Genomic DNA, 13,684 nt, shown 5'->3' on the forward strand with positions numbered 1-13,684 from the left:
TCCTGTCTCCCTGTTATAAGGACTGTTGTGCTTACATTTGGCCCACCCAGATAATTCAGGATAATCTCTCTATCTGAAGAGCCTTAACTTAATCCCATCTACAAAATCCCTTTTGCCATGCAAGGGAATATATTCTCAAGGTCCAAGTAATAGGACATGGGCCTCTTTGTGGGCTATTTTTCTGACTAGTGCAAGTATGGCAGAAATATTGCATGGGACATGCTTAGACCCAAAAATTATTCGCTGTTTTTCTGACATTCAAATTTAATTTGGCATATTGTGTTTTGATTTGCTAAATGAGGTAACTTTGTTTTAAGAGATGTGGATAGGACATCATCTCTTCTGACATGACAACGATCACACCTACAACTTTTTTTTTTTTTTTGAGTTGGAGTCTCACTCTGTCGCCCAGGCTGGAGTGCAGTGGCCGCTCCCGGCCACCGCAGCCTCGACCTGCTGGGCTCTGGCGATCCTTTCACCTCCGCCTTCCAAGTCACTGGAACTACAGGCACGCGCTGCCACACCTGGCTGATTTTTTATTTATTGTAGAGATGAGGTCTCGCCAAGTTGTCCAGGCGGGTCTCGAACCTGCGGGCTCAGGCAATCCACTCACCTCAGTCTCCCAAAGCGCTGGGATTACAGGCTGAGCCACCGAGCCCGGCCACAATACAACTTTAACAATAAACAAAAAATTGTGTTTGGGCTTGTGAACTCCTATTGAAATAAATGCTTTCCCTTTTAAAAAAAATGGATATTAGCTGTATAATATTTTGCACTGTATTTTTGGTAAAAATCTGCTAAGAAATTTCTCTTGAATTAATCTTCAATGTGGGCCCCTAAGAATAACGGAACATATCACAGCAGTCAGAAAGATGCCAAGTATTTATTTTAAACACTTCCAATTTCTCCAAACGCCAAATGGTTCAAGTCTCTCAACCAGCCCATTAATAAATCTGCTATTCAAAAATGTGGGTCTAAGCATGGCTTAGCTTGGCCGCACTTGATTATTGAATGGACAGAATGTCTTTCCCTTTTAACCAAAACACTTCAGGGGCAAAAGAGGGTTCTCATAGCCTGGGATGAGTTCAGAACTGATGTCTCTTGCCTAGCTGGGCTGAAATAGGTCCCGGTTCCGAACAATCCCCCAGAAAGGTCGTCTCTGTGAGTGTTGGAACCTTCTCTTGCTTGATTCTTCTTTGGTCTCATGGCAGTAAAGGGCTCTCCTAGCGAAGGGCTGCCCAGTTCAGCTCCCAACCCCCACTGCCGCCTCCAGTCAAAATGCCTCTTTCCTTACGTAAACCTCCTCAAGCCTCCCTTAATGGCCATATTAAAACTGATATTAGAGGTATTCACTGGCAAGCAAGAACTATAAGGATTAAGTCCATTTTTAAAACCAAAACTGTCATAAATGGATTACTCTGATGTTAAGAAAAATTATCCACAACTTAGAAATAAAGCCAAGAGGATGACTATCTTTTAATGTCATTCTGAAGTCATGTTTAACAAGCCCATCTAAGTATTATTTTATTCTCTGGATCTAGGGGGTTGTACTCTTATTTTACTTTGCCTGTTACTATTCATTAAAGACTCTGACTTGGAGATCTGTGTTCAGTGGAAAAACAAATTATTTCACTCAGATAGAAAACAAATTATTTTGCTCAGATAGAAAATTATGCTTTCATTGCTCCGAAACACATTAGCTAGTTTTATATCTAATCTAGTCATGCTATTCTAAGTTTTTTTTTAAGTGCCTTTTTTGGATAAGCTATACAAGATAAGCCCTCGCTCCTCAGCTCTTAAAACCAGCTTTAAACTTACTAGATCCCTCATTAATTAATTGAATAATATGTGACATGTACTCATCCTCCATTTGTGCAAGAGTCATGTTTTAACTTTTTGGCAATTATACTTTACCTGTAGCACAAGTCAGTTCATCTGGTCTATGCTACAGGTTTGCTTGCATAACTTCTTTCTCCATAGACAGGGTCAAGGTCCACATTTGTTAGCCTGGCATTCAAGTCTTCATGTTCTAGGGCCAGCTGACATTGCCCCTTCTGTGGAGTCTTCCCTAGCCTCCTTCCTATCCACACTGTCCTCTTCTTGGGCAGGGTCAGATACCCTGCAGCTTCTTCACCCAGCATCCTAAACATGTCTGTTGACACATCGAACTACTTTCCTACTCTTCTGATTAGTATGGGACCTGGAAGTTAATTCAAATAGCACATTCCATCTCCTGGCCACAGGGATTGCTTCATGAAGGGGTCCTATGACCCACCTTGGTTCAGTGAGCCTTATTCTCAGGACATTCATGGTAATTATGGGACAAAAGTAATCTTTCTTTCCCACTGGATGTGGATAACAGCCTGGAATCTGGTGGCGGCCACCTTGGGTGACAACAGCAGGATGAAGCCAACATTGCAGAGAAAAAGCTCTGAGAGTTGGGAAGCCATTGAAGTCTTGGTCACATGGTTCTGTTTCTGGATCAGGTCTTTTTTATTTTTATTTTTATTTTGAGTCAGCGACTCACTCTGTTGACCAGGCTGGACTGCAGTGGCACACTCACAGCTACTGAAGTCTCCACCTGCTGGGCTCAGGCAAGCCTTCTGCCTCAGCCTTCCAAGTAGCTGGAACTACAGGTGCGTGCCACCACGCCCAGCTAATATTTTATATATTGTAGTGTCAAGGTCTTGCCAAGTTGCTGAGGCTGGTCTCAAACCCTTGGGTTCAGGCAATCCTCTCATCTCAGATTCCCAAAGTGCTGGGATTACAGCCACCATGCCTGGCTAGATCAGGTCTTAAGATAGGCTTGCTTCTAGACTTTTCAGTTCAATGAAGCAGCGGATCTTGTCGACCACTTGTGCCTGTATGAATCAGGTTTTCTATTTCCAGGCAGAAGCATCCTAGCCGATATATAGACCCACATCCCTCATTTGTGTATCCACCAATGTTTCCTGAGTAATTTTGTGTCTGTTTAACCTCTGCCCCTAGAGAAACATCTTTGTTATCCCAGAGCCTTGTCCAGTGTCTAACTCACTTGGAACTCAACAAATGTTGCTTGAGTTAGTTATAGAAAAATATTTTTTGACTATACTCTTGATCTTTTTACAAATAGTGAAATAAAACCCTATTTCCCCCAACTCTTGCAGACCCAGTGTCTCCTAAATTCCAAGGCTCCTTGATGACCTTTTGTGACATCCGTCTCATGTCACCAGGAGCCACATGAACATCTCGATACCCTTCCACTACTGCATCAGCCCCTGCCCACTTTCCCTGAAAATTTTCCAAGAGGATATGCCTGGGCAGTTAGCCAGCCTGGCTAACAGTGGGCTTAATGGAGCACTGCATACATATTCCCAGATGCCGAGTAAACAAGATGCATTTCATGGCTCACAACTTTGGATTTCAAAAATGATTGCAGAAACACAGCCTTAAATATGAAATTCTTCTTTGAAATGTATGGGCCTCACTGCGAGCAGACTCATCTCTGGACTGGCTGGGAAATCACATGGGAAAGAGATTCCACTGGCAGATTCAGAGGGGCTGAGAATGAATCTCTTCCTAACAACCAGGCACAAGTGCGGGAAAGTTTTTGGAATCATCTCTTCCAATGGCAGTCACAACATCTCCATCTGACAAGTGCACCTGTCCTGCCTGATTAACCGCTTTTTGACAATCATGCCAATTGTATCACACTTCTTGTATGTCTTTTGTGCAAAGAACAAGAACTCGAAACATCTGTGGGAAGAACAAGCCAGGAGAATAATTTGGGGCTTAATGTTTTTGCATATATTGGCAGTAGCAAGAAAAAATAAAAACCTTGACTTTGCATTGACTCAAGCAGATAGGAGCCAGATAGATTTTAATCGTTTAAAACCGAATTCAGTACATTCTTAAACGCCAGTGAAGGAAATGTGTCTGCTTCGGTTCCTAAGTAAAATGGGTTTTGATTCTAAAAATATTGAATGACATCCAAGTGGGCCATGCCAGTCTCATATTTCAGATGTGGTTTACTGTTGAGGAGTTTCCCAGAACCCATCTCATCTGGGACAAACTGTTGCTAATAATTTGTGCATGATTTACCGCCACCCATGTTAAAAGTAGAGTGAAGTCATCAGTATCAACCTGGTTTTTAAACCAGAGGCCAGAAACCCCTTTCCTCCCCCCGTCCAAACCAGGGTAACTTAGGGATGTGGTGTTACCATTTGAACATGAAACACCCTCAATCCCTATATTTCTTTCCCTCCCCCTTGATTCATGAAACACCCAGAGGTAAAATAGAAAGTAGGTGTGGGAGGCAGACATCCACCTAAAGAAGCAGAATTTATGATTTGTGTCTTACAGATTTGTTAACAGGTTTGCTAACACTTCTTTCTCCCATTGACTTGGTGCCTGATACTCTTGCAAGCATGTAATATTAAATTAACAGTGCTCCCAGTTGAGGTATGGTTGTGAGGATACGTCAGTTAGACACCCACAAGTTATTTCTAACAATAATGACCTGCCCCAAGGGTCACTAAGGACTTTAATTTTGAAGGGTGAGCCCGAAATATTTCACAGCATTGGGGCATAGGACTACATCTACATCTCAACGAATGCTTTCAGTTGCAAGTTGAAAATAATTTTTTAAAAGGCACGATTTGCACTTTTACATAACAGAAGGGCAGCTGATATCTCCACATGGCCTAAAATGTTCCTGTTTTGATTTCTGCAACATAGGGGTCATATCCTTAAAAAAAGGTTAATAACCACATTAGACGATCTCAGTGTGCATCACAGAATACAAGTCTGAAAATCTTAATGACATCCGTAAAAATGACATCAGTGAAAATGGAGTTTATGAGCTGAGAAATCCAGGCCTCTATTCATCTGTATGAAGGTATTAATCAGTTAACAAGTACATATTCATTATTTATTCTACGCAAGGCTAATAGGTATAGGGGGACTTGAGACGTATAAGGCATGGTGCCTGCCTTGAATTGTTTACAACTTAATTGAAGATAAAATATTAAATCATGAAAACAATATAAAAAACAACAACCCATATTCATCCTTCAAGAATCCGCTCACGTTTCCCTACTCTGACCCTCCTCTGGTATTCCTTCCTCAGAAGAGTTAATACTCCTTTTTCTGGACTTTCCAGTACTTTCACTCTAAACTGTAAGGATTTCTACAGGCGCCTTCTCCTCCACAGGTATCTTTGTGGTTGCCTAGTATAGTACAACATAGTACATACTCGAAAAAACGTAAGTTAAATAAACAATAAACACAGAAGTCGGTGTACCGGATGAGCTAAGAGAACATTCTGGGTTTTAATATGTGTAAAACAAGTGAGGGAAGAATGAATTCTTGCTCCAAGGTGGGATGGTCAGGGAAGACTTCACTGAGGGAATGTGAAATACACTGGACCTTCATGGCTGAACTGGCCAGACGTCAGTAACTGTGCCTATGACAGTCAGGACTCTACCAGAGTCTACTTCTGGTAGCTTCTTGAGAAAGGGTACGTGGGAGGTAAAATGAGAGCTGGCATTCTTTTTTTTTTAAGCTTAACTGAGTTATGATTGACTTAAAAATAAGCTGAACATGTAAACACTCGTGAGACCATTACTGCAATCGAGATAATGAACATATCCATCACTCCAAAACAGTCCTCCTGCCTCTTGAAATCCCTTCCTCTGGATCCTCCTTGTGCCTCTACCCCTTACCCCCAATTAACCACTGATTTCTTTCCGACACTAAAGCTTGAATTTTCTAGAATTTTATGTAGTGAAATCCTAGAAAGTATACACGCACATAACTACTTGAGCTTTATCCATGTTGTGTTATATCAATAGTTTATACCTCTTTGTTTTTTTGTCTGTGTAGTATTCTATGGTGTGTATATACGACAATTTCTTTAACTTGATGGATATTTGATAAAATTAACTATTATGTAACACAAATGTGGGTTGTGTAATAGTTAATTTTATATGTCAACTTGACTGGGATAAAGGATGTCCAGATAACTGACAAAACATTATTTTTAGATATATCTGTGAGATTGTTTCCAGAAGAGATTAGCATTTGAATCAGCAGACTGAGTAAAGAAGACTGCTCTCACCAGTGTGGGTGGGCATCATTCAAGGGTTGAGGGCCCAAATATAACCAAAAGGTGGAGGAAAGGCAAATTTGCCCTTTCTGCACTGGGACATCCATCTTTTCCTAACCTCAGACATTGGTCTCCTGGTTCTTTGGGTCTTCACACTGGGACTGAATTAGACCACTGACTTTCTTGTTTTTTTCAGCTTGCAGAGAGCAGACTGAAATTTCTTGGCCTCCATAATCAAACAGAAACAATAAGATCTATCTATCATCTATCTATCTATCTATCATTTATCTGTCATCTATCTATCAATCTATCAATCAATCTATCATCTATGATAAATGGCTACAAGGGGAACCCCTAAAAACTGGAATTTATTTATAAAAAATAGAGTATTTATTCTTACATGTTTAAAAACTTCAATGTACATTCCATTTGATGCAATACACCTATTGAGACGCTTTTTCGACTGCTCAGTTTTTGAAAACATCAATTTTGATGCCTTTTCATGCTTCCACTGTTTTTTATTTCATCTCTTCCACACTGGCAAAATGTTTCCTTTTGAGGACTTTTTTCAACCAGGGAAACACAAAAAAAGTCACTTGGGGAGAGATCAGGTGAATAGGGAGGGTGGTGGGGCACAGGGTCACGCCATTTTTGAGCAAAAACTGCTGAACACTCAGCTCAGTGTAGGCAGGTGTGCTTGTAAATCACCATCATGATATGGGCAAACTCGCTGAAAGAATCTTAAAAAAAAAACACACTGAAACCAAACACAGCCTCTTACAACAATGCTAGCCAGTACACTGATGCCAACGGGTTCCAGAATACTTACCTAGTGAGGGAAGCCTGTACTGGAAGGGGCCTGTCCTCCAAAAAATAATTATGGTTTTTTTGTGTCCCTCCTCATATACATATCTTATTGGTTCTGTTTCTCTATAGAATCCTAGCCAATAACAGTTTGTTTCCAGTTTCTGGCTGTTACAATGAAAGCTGCTATAAACATTCATGTACAATTCTTTTAATGTACAAATGTTTTCCTTTCTTTTTGGTAAATCCCAAGAAATTTGGGTCTATGGTTCCTAGAAGTCAAGTGGCTGAGTCCTACAGTAGATCTATGCTTAACTTGTTAAGAAATTGCAAATGGCCATTGCCTTGCTAAGCTCTGGTGCAGTCAGTGCTCTTTGAGCTATGGCCAGACCATGTTTTCTTACGCTTTGGCCCCTTCCCCTCTGGTGTGGAGGTGAATCCCCTCTTCCTCTCGCTTTCTTTCCAGTTTACTTTTAAATAAACTATATTTTCTAACCTTCAAAAAGAAAAAGGAAATTGCAAATGGTTTCAAAAGTGATTGTGCCATTTTACACTCCTAGCACCAGGGTCAGAAAGTTTCAACTGCTCCACATCCTTACCAACACTTGGTACCACCAATCCTTTTGATTTTAGTTGTTCTAACAGGTATGTACTAGAATCTCATTATGGTTTTAATTTGCATTTTCCGAATGAACTAATAATGTTGAGCATCTTTTCATGGTTTATTTGCCATCTGAGTTTTTATTTTTGTCTTTTGAGTTGGGGTGTCACTCTGTCACCCAGGTTAAAGTGCAGTGGCATGGGTCACAGTGTACCGCAGCCTTGGCCTCCTGAGCTCAGGCAACCTTCTGCCACAGCCTCCTGGTAGCTGGGACTACAGGTGTGCACCACCATGCCCAGCTAGTTTTCTAATCTTTTGTGGAGACAAGGTCTCACTATGTTGCCTAGGCTGGTCTGGGACTCCTGGACTCAGTGGTCCTCCCCTGAGGCCTCCCAAAGTGCTGGGATTACAGGTGTGAGACATTGTGCCTGGCTGTTGTCTGAATATTTTAATTGGTTTGTGAAACTCTTTTGGTAACTTTTGAAAAATGGGTTGTTTGTTTTCTTATTATTGTGTTTTGACAGAGTTCTTTTTATATACCGGATATAAGTCCTTTATCAGATATGTAATTGGCAAACATTTTCTCCCAGTTTATGGTTTGGCTTTTCATTTACTTAACAGCATTGTTTGAAGAGTAGAAGGTTTTAATTTGATGAAGGCTAACTTATCAATTTTTAAAGATAGATTATGCTTTTGCTATTCTAAAAAAGCTTTGACTGACCCAAAGTTTCAAAGATTTTTGTCCTGTGTTTTCTGCCAGAACATTTAGAGTTTTAGGATTTATATTTAGGTCTGTGATCCATTTTAAGTTTTTTTTACATATTGTGTGAGACATGGATTGAATTATTTTTTACATGTGGATATTCAATTGGTATAGCACCTTTTGTTGAAAAGAAAACCCTTGTTCATGAAATCATCTTTGCTTTTTTATTGAAAGTCAAATGACCTTATATATCTGGGTCTGTTTCTGGACTGTTTTCTCCCATGAATCAATTTTTTCTTTTTTCTTTTTTTTTTTTTTGAGTCAGAATCTCACTCCTTCCACCTCAGCCTTCCAAGTAACTGGAACTATAGGCATGCACCACCATGCCCAGCTAATTTTTCTTGATTTATTTTAGAGACAAATCTCGCTAAGTTGCCCAGGCTGGTCTCAAACCTGTAGGCTCAGGCAATCCTCTAGCCTCAGCCTCCCAAAGTACTGGGATTACAGGATTGAGCCATTGTGCCCGGTCTATTTTTTCTATTCTTGTGCTAACAAAATAATGTCCTCATTGTCATAGCTTTATGAGCTAGGTAATGTAAGTTCTCTAATTGCTCTTTTTTTAAATGTTGTTTTGGCTATTCTAGGTATTTTGCATTTCCATATGAATTTATAATCCTCATCAGTTTGGACACAAAAAATAGGTCTTTTGGGATTTGATCTGGATGGCATTGAATCTATAGATCAATTTGGGGATAAATGATATCTTAATAATATTCTGCTTTCCAATCCATGAACATAGTATGTCTCTGTGATAATATTGACTTTCTTTAATTCTTTTAACAACATTTCATATTTTTTAGCACACAGATCTTGCAAATCTTTTGTCTGGTAATATATCTATATTTGCAGTGTGCTCAGATAGTTTTTAAAATGTTGATTAAAAGAAGACAAGTAGATATAGGATGTGATATTATTCCAGTCAAGGAAGATCTTAGATACAGGCAGAGTGTGCAGGCTTTTACATTGAGGTTGTAGAGAGCATCTGCCAACTTTTCTTTTCTTTATTTTCTATTTAAAGGGATAGGGTCTTGCTCTGTTGCCCAAGCTGGAGTGCAGTGATACAATCATAGCTTACTGCAGCCTCAAACTCCTAGGCTTGTGTGATCCTCTTGCCTTGGCCTCCCACAGTGCTGAGATTACAGGCATGAGCCATCCCACTTAGCCTCCAGCTGCCACCTTTCCTATTATTTTCCTGCATGCCTTCTTTTTAGGGGAACCAAGCCAGCAACAGAATCAGCCAGAGTCCATTGCTCCTGAGACATTGCTAGTGGATCCCTCACACCGAGTCCATGCAGCTCAGATGGGATGAAACCTGCTGTGTCTCAGTGATTGGGTTGGTGGTTGTTTACTGGATCTGAGCCAGATCCAGCCTCGTCTTTGGAAGCCTGGCTGGAGTTACTAGGAAGTAGTGTTTTTCTTTTAATGGAATCACCAGCACGGGGAAGACATCATAAGCCTGGAGCTCTGGAAGTCTACTTTTGTCACCTTTACTGAACCTGCCTGAGAGATCCAGCAGACAACATCTGCTTAGATAATTACAGAATGCAGTCTGTGGCCACCAGCCTCCCATATTTTGGAGTTATCTCATCTTTGTGGTGGCCCCTTCTGCTTTGAATAGGACTGATCTGTGTAGTCAATTGGATATTGCAGGAATAATGACGTTTGGTGAACAGAGCTAAGTCATAAAAGATGTTGCAGCTTCTCTTAGGATGCAAGCTCTGGGGGAAGCCAGTCGCATATCATAAGGACACCAAGTCACTTTATGGAAGTCCCATGTGGGGTGGAACTGAGGTGTCCCTCAAATATGTGTTTGAACTACTCTCTAGTCCCAGCCAAGCCTTCCGATGGCTGCCATCTCAGCTAACATGCTCCCTGCAACCTCATGAGAGACCTTGGACCACAAGCACCAAGTTAAGCTGCTCCCGAACTCCTGATTCATAGAAACTGCGTGAGGAAAGAAAAGTTTATTATTGTTGAAACCATGAAGTTTTGAGGTGCACAGTAATAGATAACGGATACGTGGCCTCATTTAGTTGACCCAGATTTGCCCTAGCTTAAAAAAAATCCATTTTTCCCACCTCTTCTTATTTATATTTTCTCCATGGGTCGGCTCTTTCTGGACCATGATCTTTTTTTTTTTCTGAGTTGGAGTCTCAGTCTGTCACCCAGGCTGGAGTGCAGTGGTATGCTCACAGTCACCGCAGCCTCAACCTGCTGGGCTCAGGCGATCCTTCCTCCTCAGCCTTCCAAGTAGCCAGAACTACTGGTGTGCTACCACACCTATCTAACTTTTTTTTTTTAATTGTAGAGATGAGGCCTAGCCAACTTGCCCGGGTTGGTCTCGAACCTGTGGGCTCAGGCAATCCACTTGCCTCAGCCTCCCAAAGTGCTGGAATTACAGGCTGAGCCACCGAGCCAGGCCTAGACCATGATCATCTGAGTCATTATCTTTCCTTGCTAGTTTGCCATACTTGTATTCCCACACAGAGTCCTGCTGTCTGAAGGCTCCTTTGAACCTAGGACTGTATGCTTCTTAGGGTCAGTCCTCACAGGCACCAGCCTCTGATTTCTGATTCTGTAGTCTTTGGTTTATTTCCATGCTCTCATTTAACTTTTTTTTCTCCCCAGCTAGGCACGGTGGCTCAGGTTTGTAATCCTAGCACTTTGGGAGACTGAAGTGAGAGGATCACTTGAGCCCAGGAGTTTGAGACCAGCCTGGATAACATAATGAGATCTTGTTTCTACAAAAAGAAAAAAAAAAAAATAGCTGGGCGGGGTGACTCACACCTGTAATCCCAGCTACTCAAGAGGCTGAGGCAGAAGGATTGCCTGAGCCCAGAAGGTTGAGGTTATGGAGAGCCATGAGCCATGATCATTGCACTCCAGCCTAGGGGACAGAGACCTCAACTCAAAACAAAGACAACTTTTTTTTCTCCTTGGCCAGTTCCTTTCTTCCCAAGCAGCTCTATTCCTTGCATTCCATGTTTCTTGTATTTTCCATTCTTTTTTGCTCGAACTACCTCTCTCTTTATTTCTCTCTTATAATTACATAATTTATATATATATTTCTCTAAATGTGTCTACTTTTTCTCAATATTGGTGACTTTGTAGATGTTGTTTATTACATTCATTCGTGAAATAAATATTTCCTCCTTTTGAGTTGAAGTTGCAAAAATACATAAATAAAATTTTAAAATAATGAAATCCTTTTTATGATACTACCATGTGCTAGGCGCTAGGCTAGTTGCTGAAGTCCTTCTGCCCAGAAAACCCTCACCTCAGTTGTCTTCTTTCTCTAACCAACCTTCCACTCAGTTGAATTCATGTGACTTTTGTTATGGGCTTGTTCAAGGTCAGACACTGTGCTAGGCATGCTTTAAACCTCAGCTCAAAGCACAATTTCTTAAACGATTTCCTTTTTCCTCTGGCCAGAGTTCATTGCTCCTGCCTCACTCTATATGGGCACTCCCATCATGTTTTGTTTGTTTATTTGTTTATTCATTTGTTATTTCACTGATATTTTTTAGAGCTTGTTGTATGCCTGTCCCAGTGTTAGGAGCTGGGAAACCGAGGTGTGAGCTCAATGCCAACAGACATTGGTGCTAGGGCAATGGAAACTCTAAGAGGGCACAGCTGATGGCATGTCCAATCATTTCCCGTGGCCCCGTGTTCTCCATAGTCCTTGAGTTACCTGAAAGTGTAGGTTACCTCTTCTTGTTATCACCAGGCCCAGCACAGCCTCTAGCACAGGGAAGGCACACTTGACAAAGATTTGTTGTGTGCTTGAAGCTCACCACATGCTATTTGACAAATTGGGAGCCAACCGGCTTGGGATCATCAGTCACTAAAGTAACGATCTCTCCAAGCCTTCACGTTTTGGTTCTTGTCTTTTTCTCCAAGTTGGTTTAACACAAAAGCTTGTCTACAACTCAGTGACATTTCAATCCCTCTGGCCCGGTCAGGCTGGCAATGTGCCAAACCCACACTAGATTTATCGACGTGGGTAGGTAGATGGTAAGGGGTGGCTTGAGAGTGCTTAGAGAGAGGTGAAGGAGAAAAATAAGCTGTTGGAAGATGACATGGACGTCAACTACAAGGAGGGTCTCCTTCCGTTTTTCTAGGGCCAGGTAGCCCTGATTAAAGCGCAACGAATTCGTTCTAGCCTATGTTCTGAAAATAAATGAAGGATCTGAGATGAATTAAAGTCTAAAAACGAAAAAATGACAGAATAACACAGAAAAATATGCCCCCAGCTCTGTGTAAAGTTTTGCCATTGCTGGCCTGCTGCTTCCCATGTCCGTGCCAGCCTTGGATGTTTGTTGCTGATAGATGTAGTCAAAGTTAATGAAATAATTTTCAGACTTTACATCTAACAACAAAAACCTTCACTTTATTCTTGGAAAATAGGCTGTGCCGAGGAAAGATGCAGGAATTAATTTTGAAAAAATTGTGGTTACTCCAGAGGCTACCAGTTACCCTGGTGGTTAGTGAGGCTCCTTTGCAGGCAGATTAATTCATTCTAAAAAATGAGATTATGAGATAAGCGTAAGCACGGAAATATTTCACTGTTTGGAAGACGCATTCCTATGTGGATGTTAAGCTAATTTGCTTATCTTAATCCCATCTTTGGATTGACCTGCATTTCAAAACGATGATGTGTTTTGGAATCTCAGAACTCCCTTTGGAAGTGTTCAGGCAAAGCAGACTGGTTAGATTCCTTTAATGTCACTGCCACTTTGTAAAAACAAATAAAATCGTGCTATGAATAAATACAGTTGTGCAGAAATCTTTCGTGTCACACGTTCCCTCGCGAAGAGCCATTGACCCATTTATTTTGTCCAATTATACTTGAGAAAACATTGTTTCAGCAACAAAGTAATGACCCTGATTAGAATTCTGAAGTTATCTCCAGATTTCCTAATTCTGTATCAGCAAGTTTGTTTATTTTCCTAAAATGGTTTGCAACAGACACAGCTCTGTTTAAGCTAACTTGACTTTCTGATTACTCATGCTCTTGGAGGATTCCTTTTGGGGGCTTAGGCACCCCTGGAAACGCCAGCTAAGGAGCTACTACTTCTTCCTCCCCGCCCCCCGTCCTGGCCATTTCTGGTTTCTGAAGTGAGTCTGTTCAGATGTTCTTTTTCTGCATTTGGGAGCTGCCCTGCCTGAGCCTAGCTCTTATCTTGGAAGCTGAAGACTCCATGTCTTTGTCTCCCCAGCCTCCTTTGACACTAAAAGGCTTGGCTCACCAGGTACCGCCCAGGAAGGGCAGCAAAGAACCTTCAGTGGCAGAGGCCACCGGAGACAGTGTGAGGCAGTGTCTGATACCCGGTGGGAAAGATGGGAACAGGGCAAGAAAGGCATCCCGCGTGCAGCGCTGGCAGCATCTGCATACCCGTGGGGCAGCTCTGCAGAGCAATCACGACTGTCA

The sequence above is a fragment of the Carlito syrichta genome, unplaced genomic scaffold, assembly GCF_000164805.1.
Source record: "Carlito syrichta isolate Samal-C Ts95f unplaced genomic scaffold, Tarsius_syrichta-2.0.1 Scaffold303245, whole genome shotgun sequence".
NCBI lineage: Eukaryota > Metazoa > Chordata > Mammalia > Primates > Tarsiidae > Carlito > Carlito syrichta.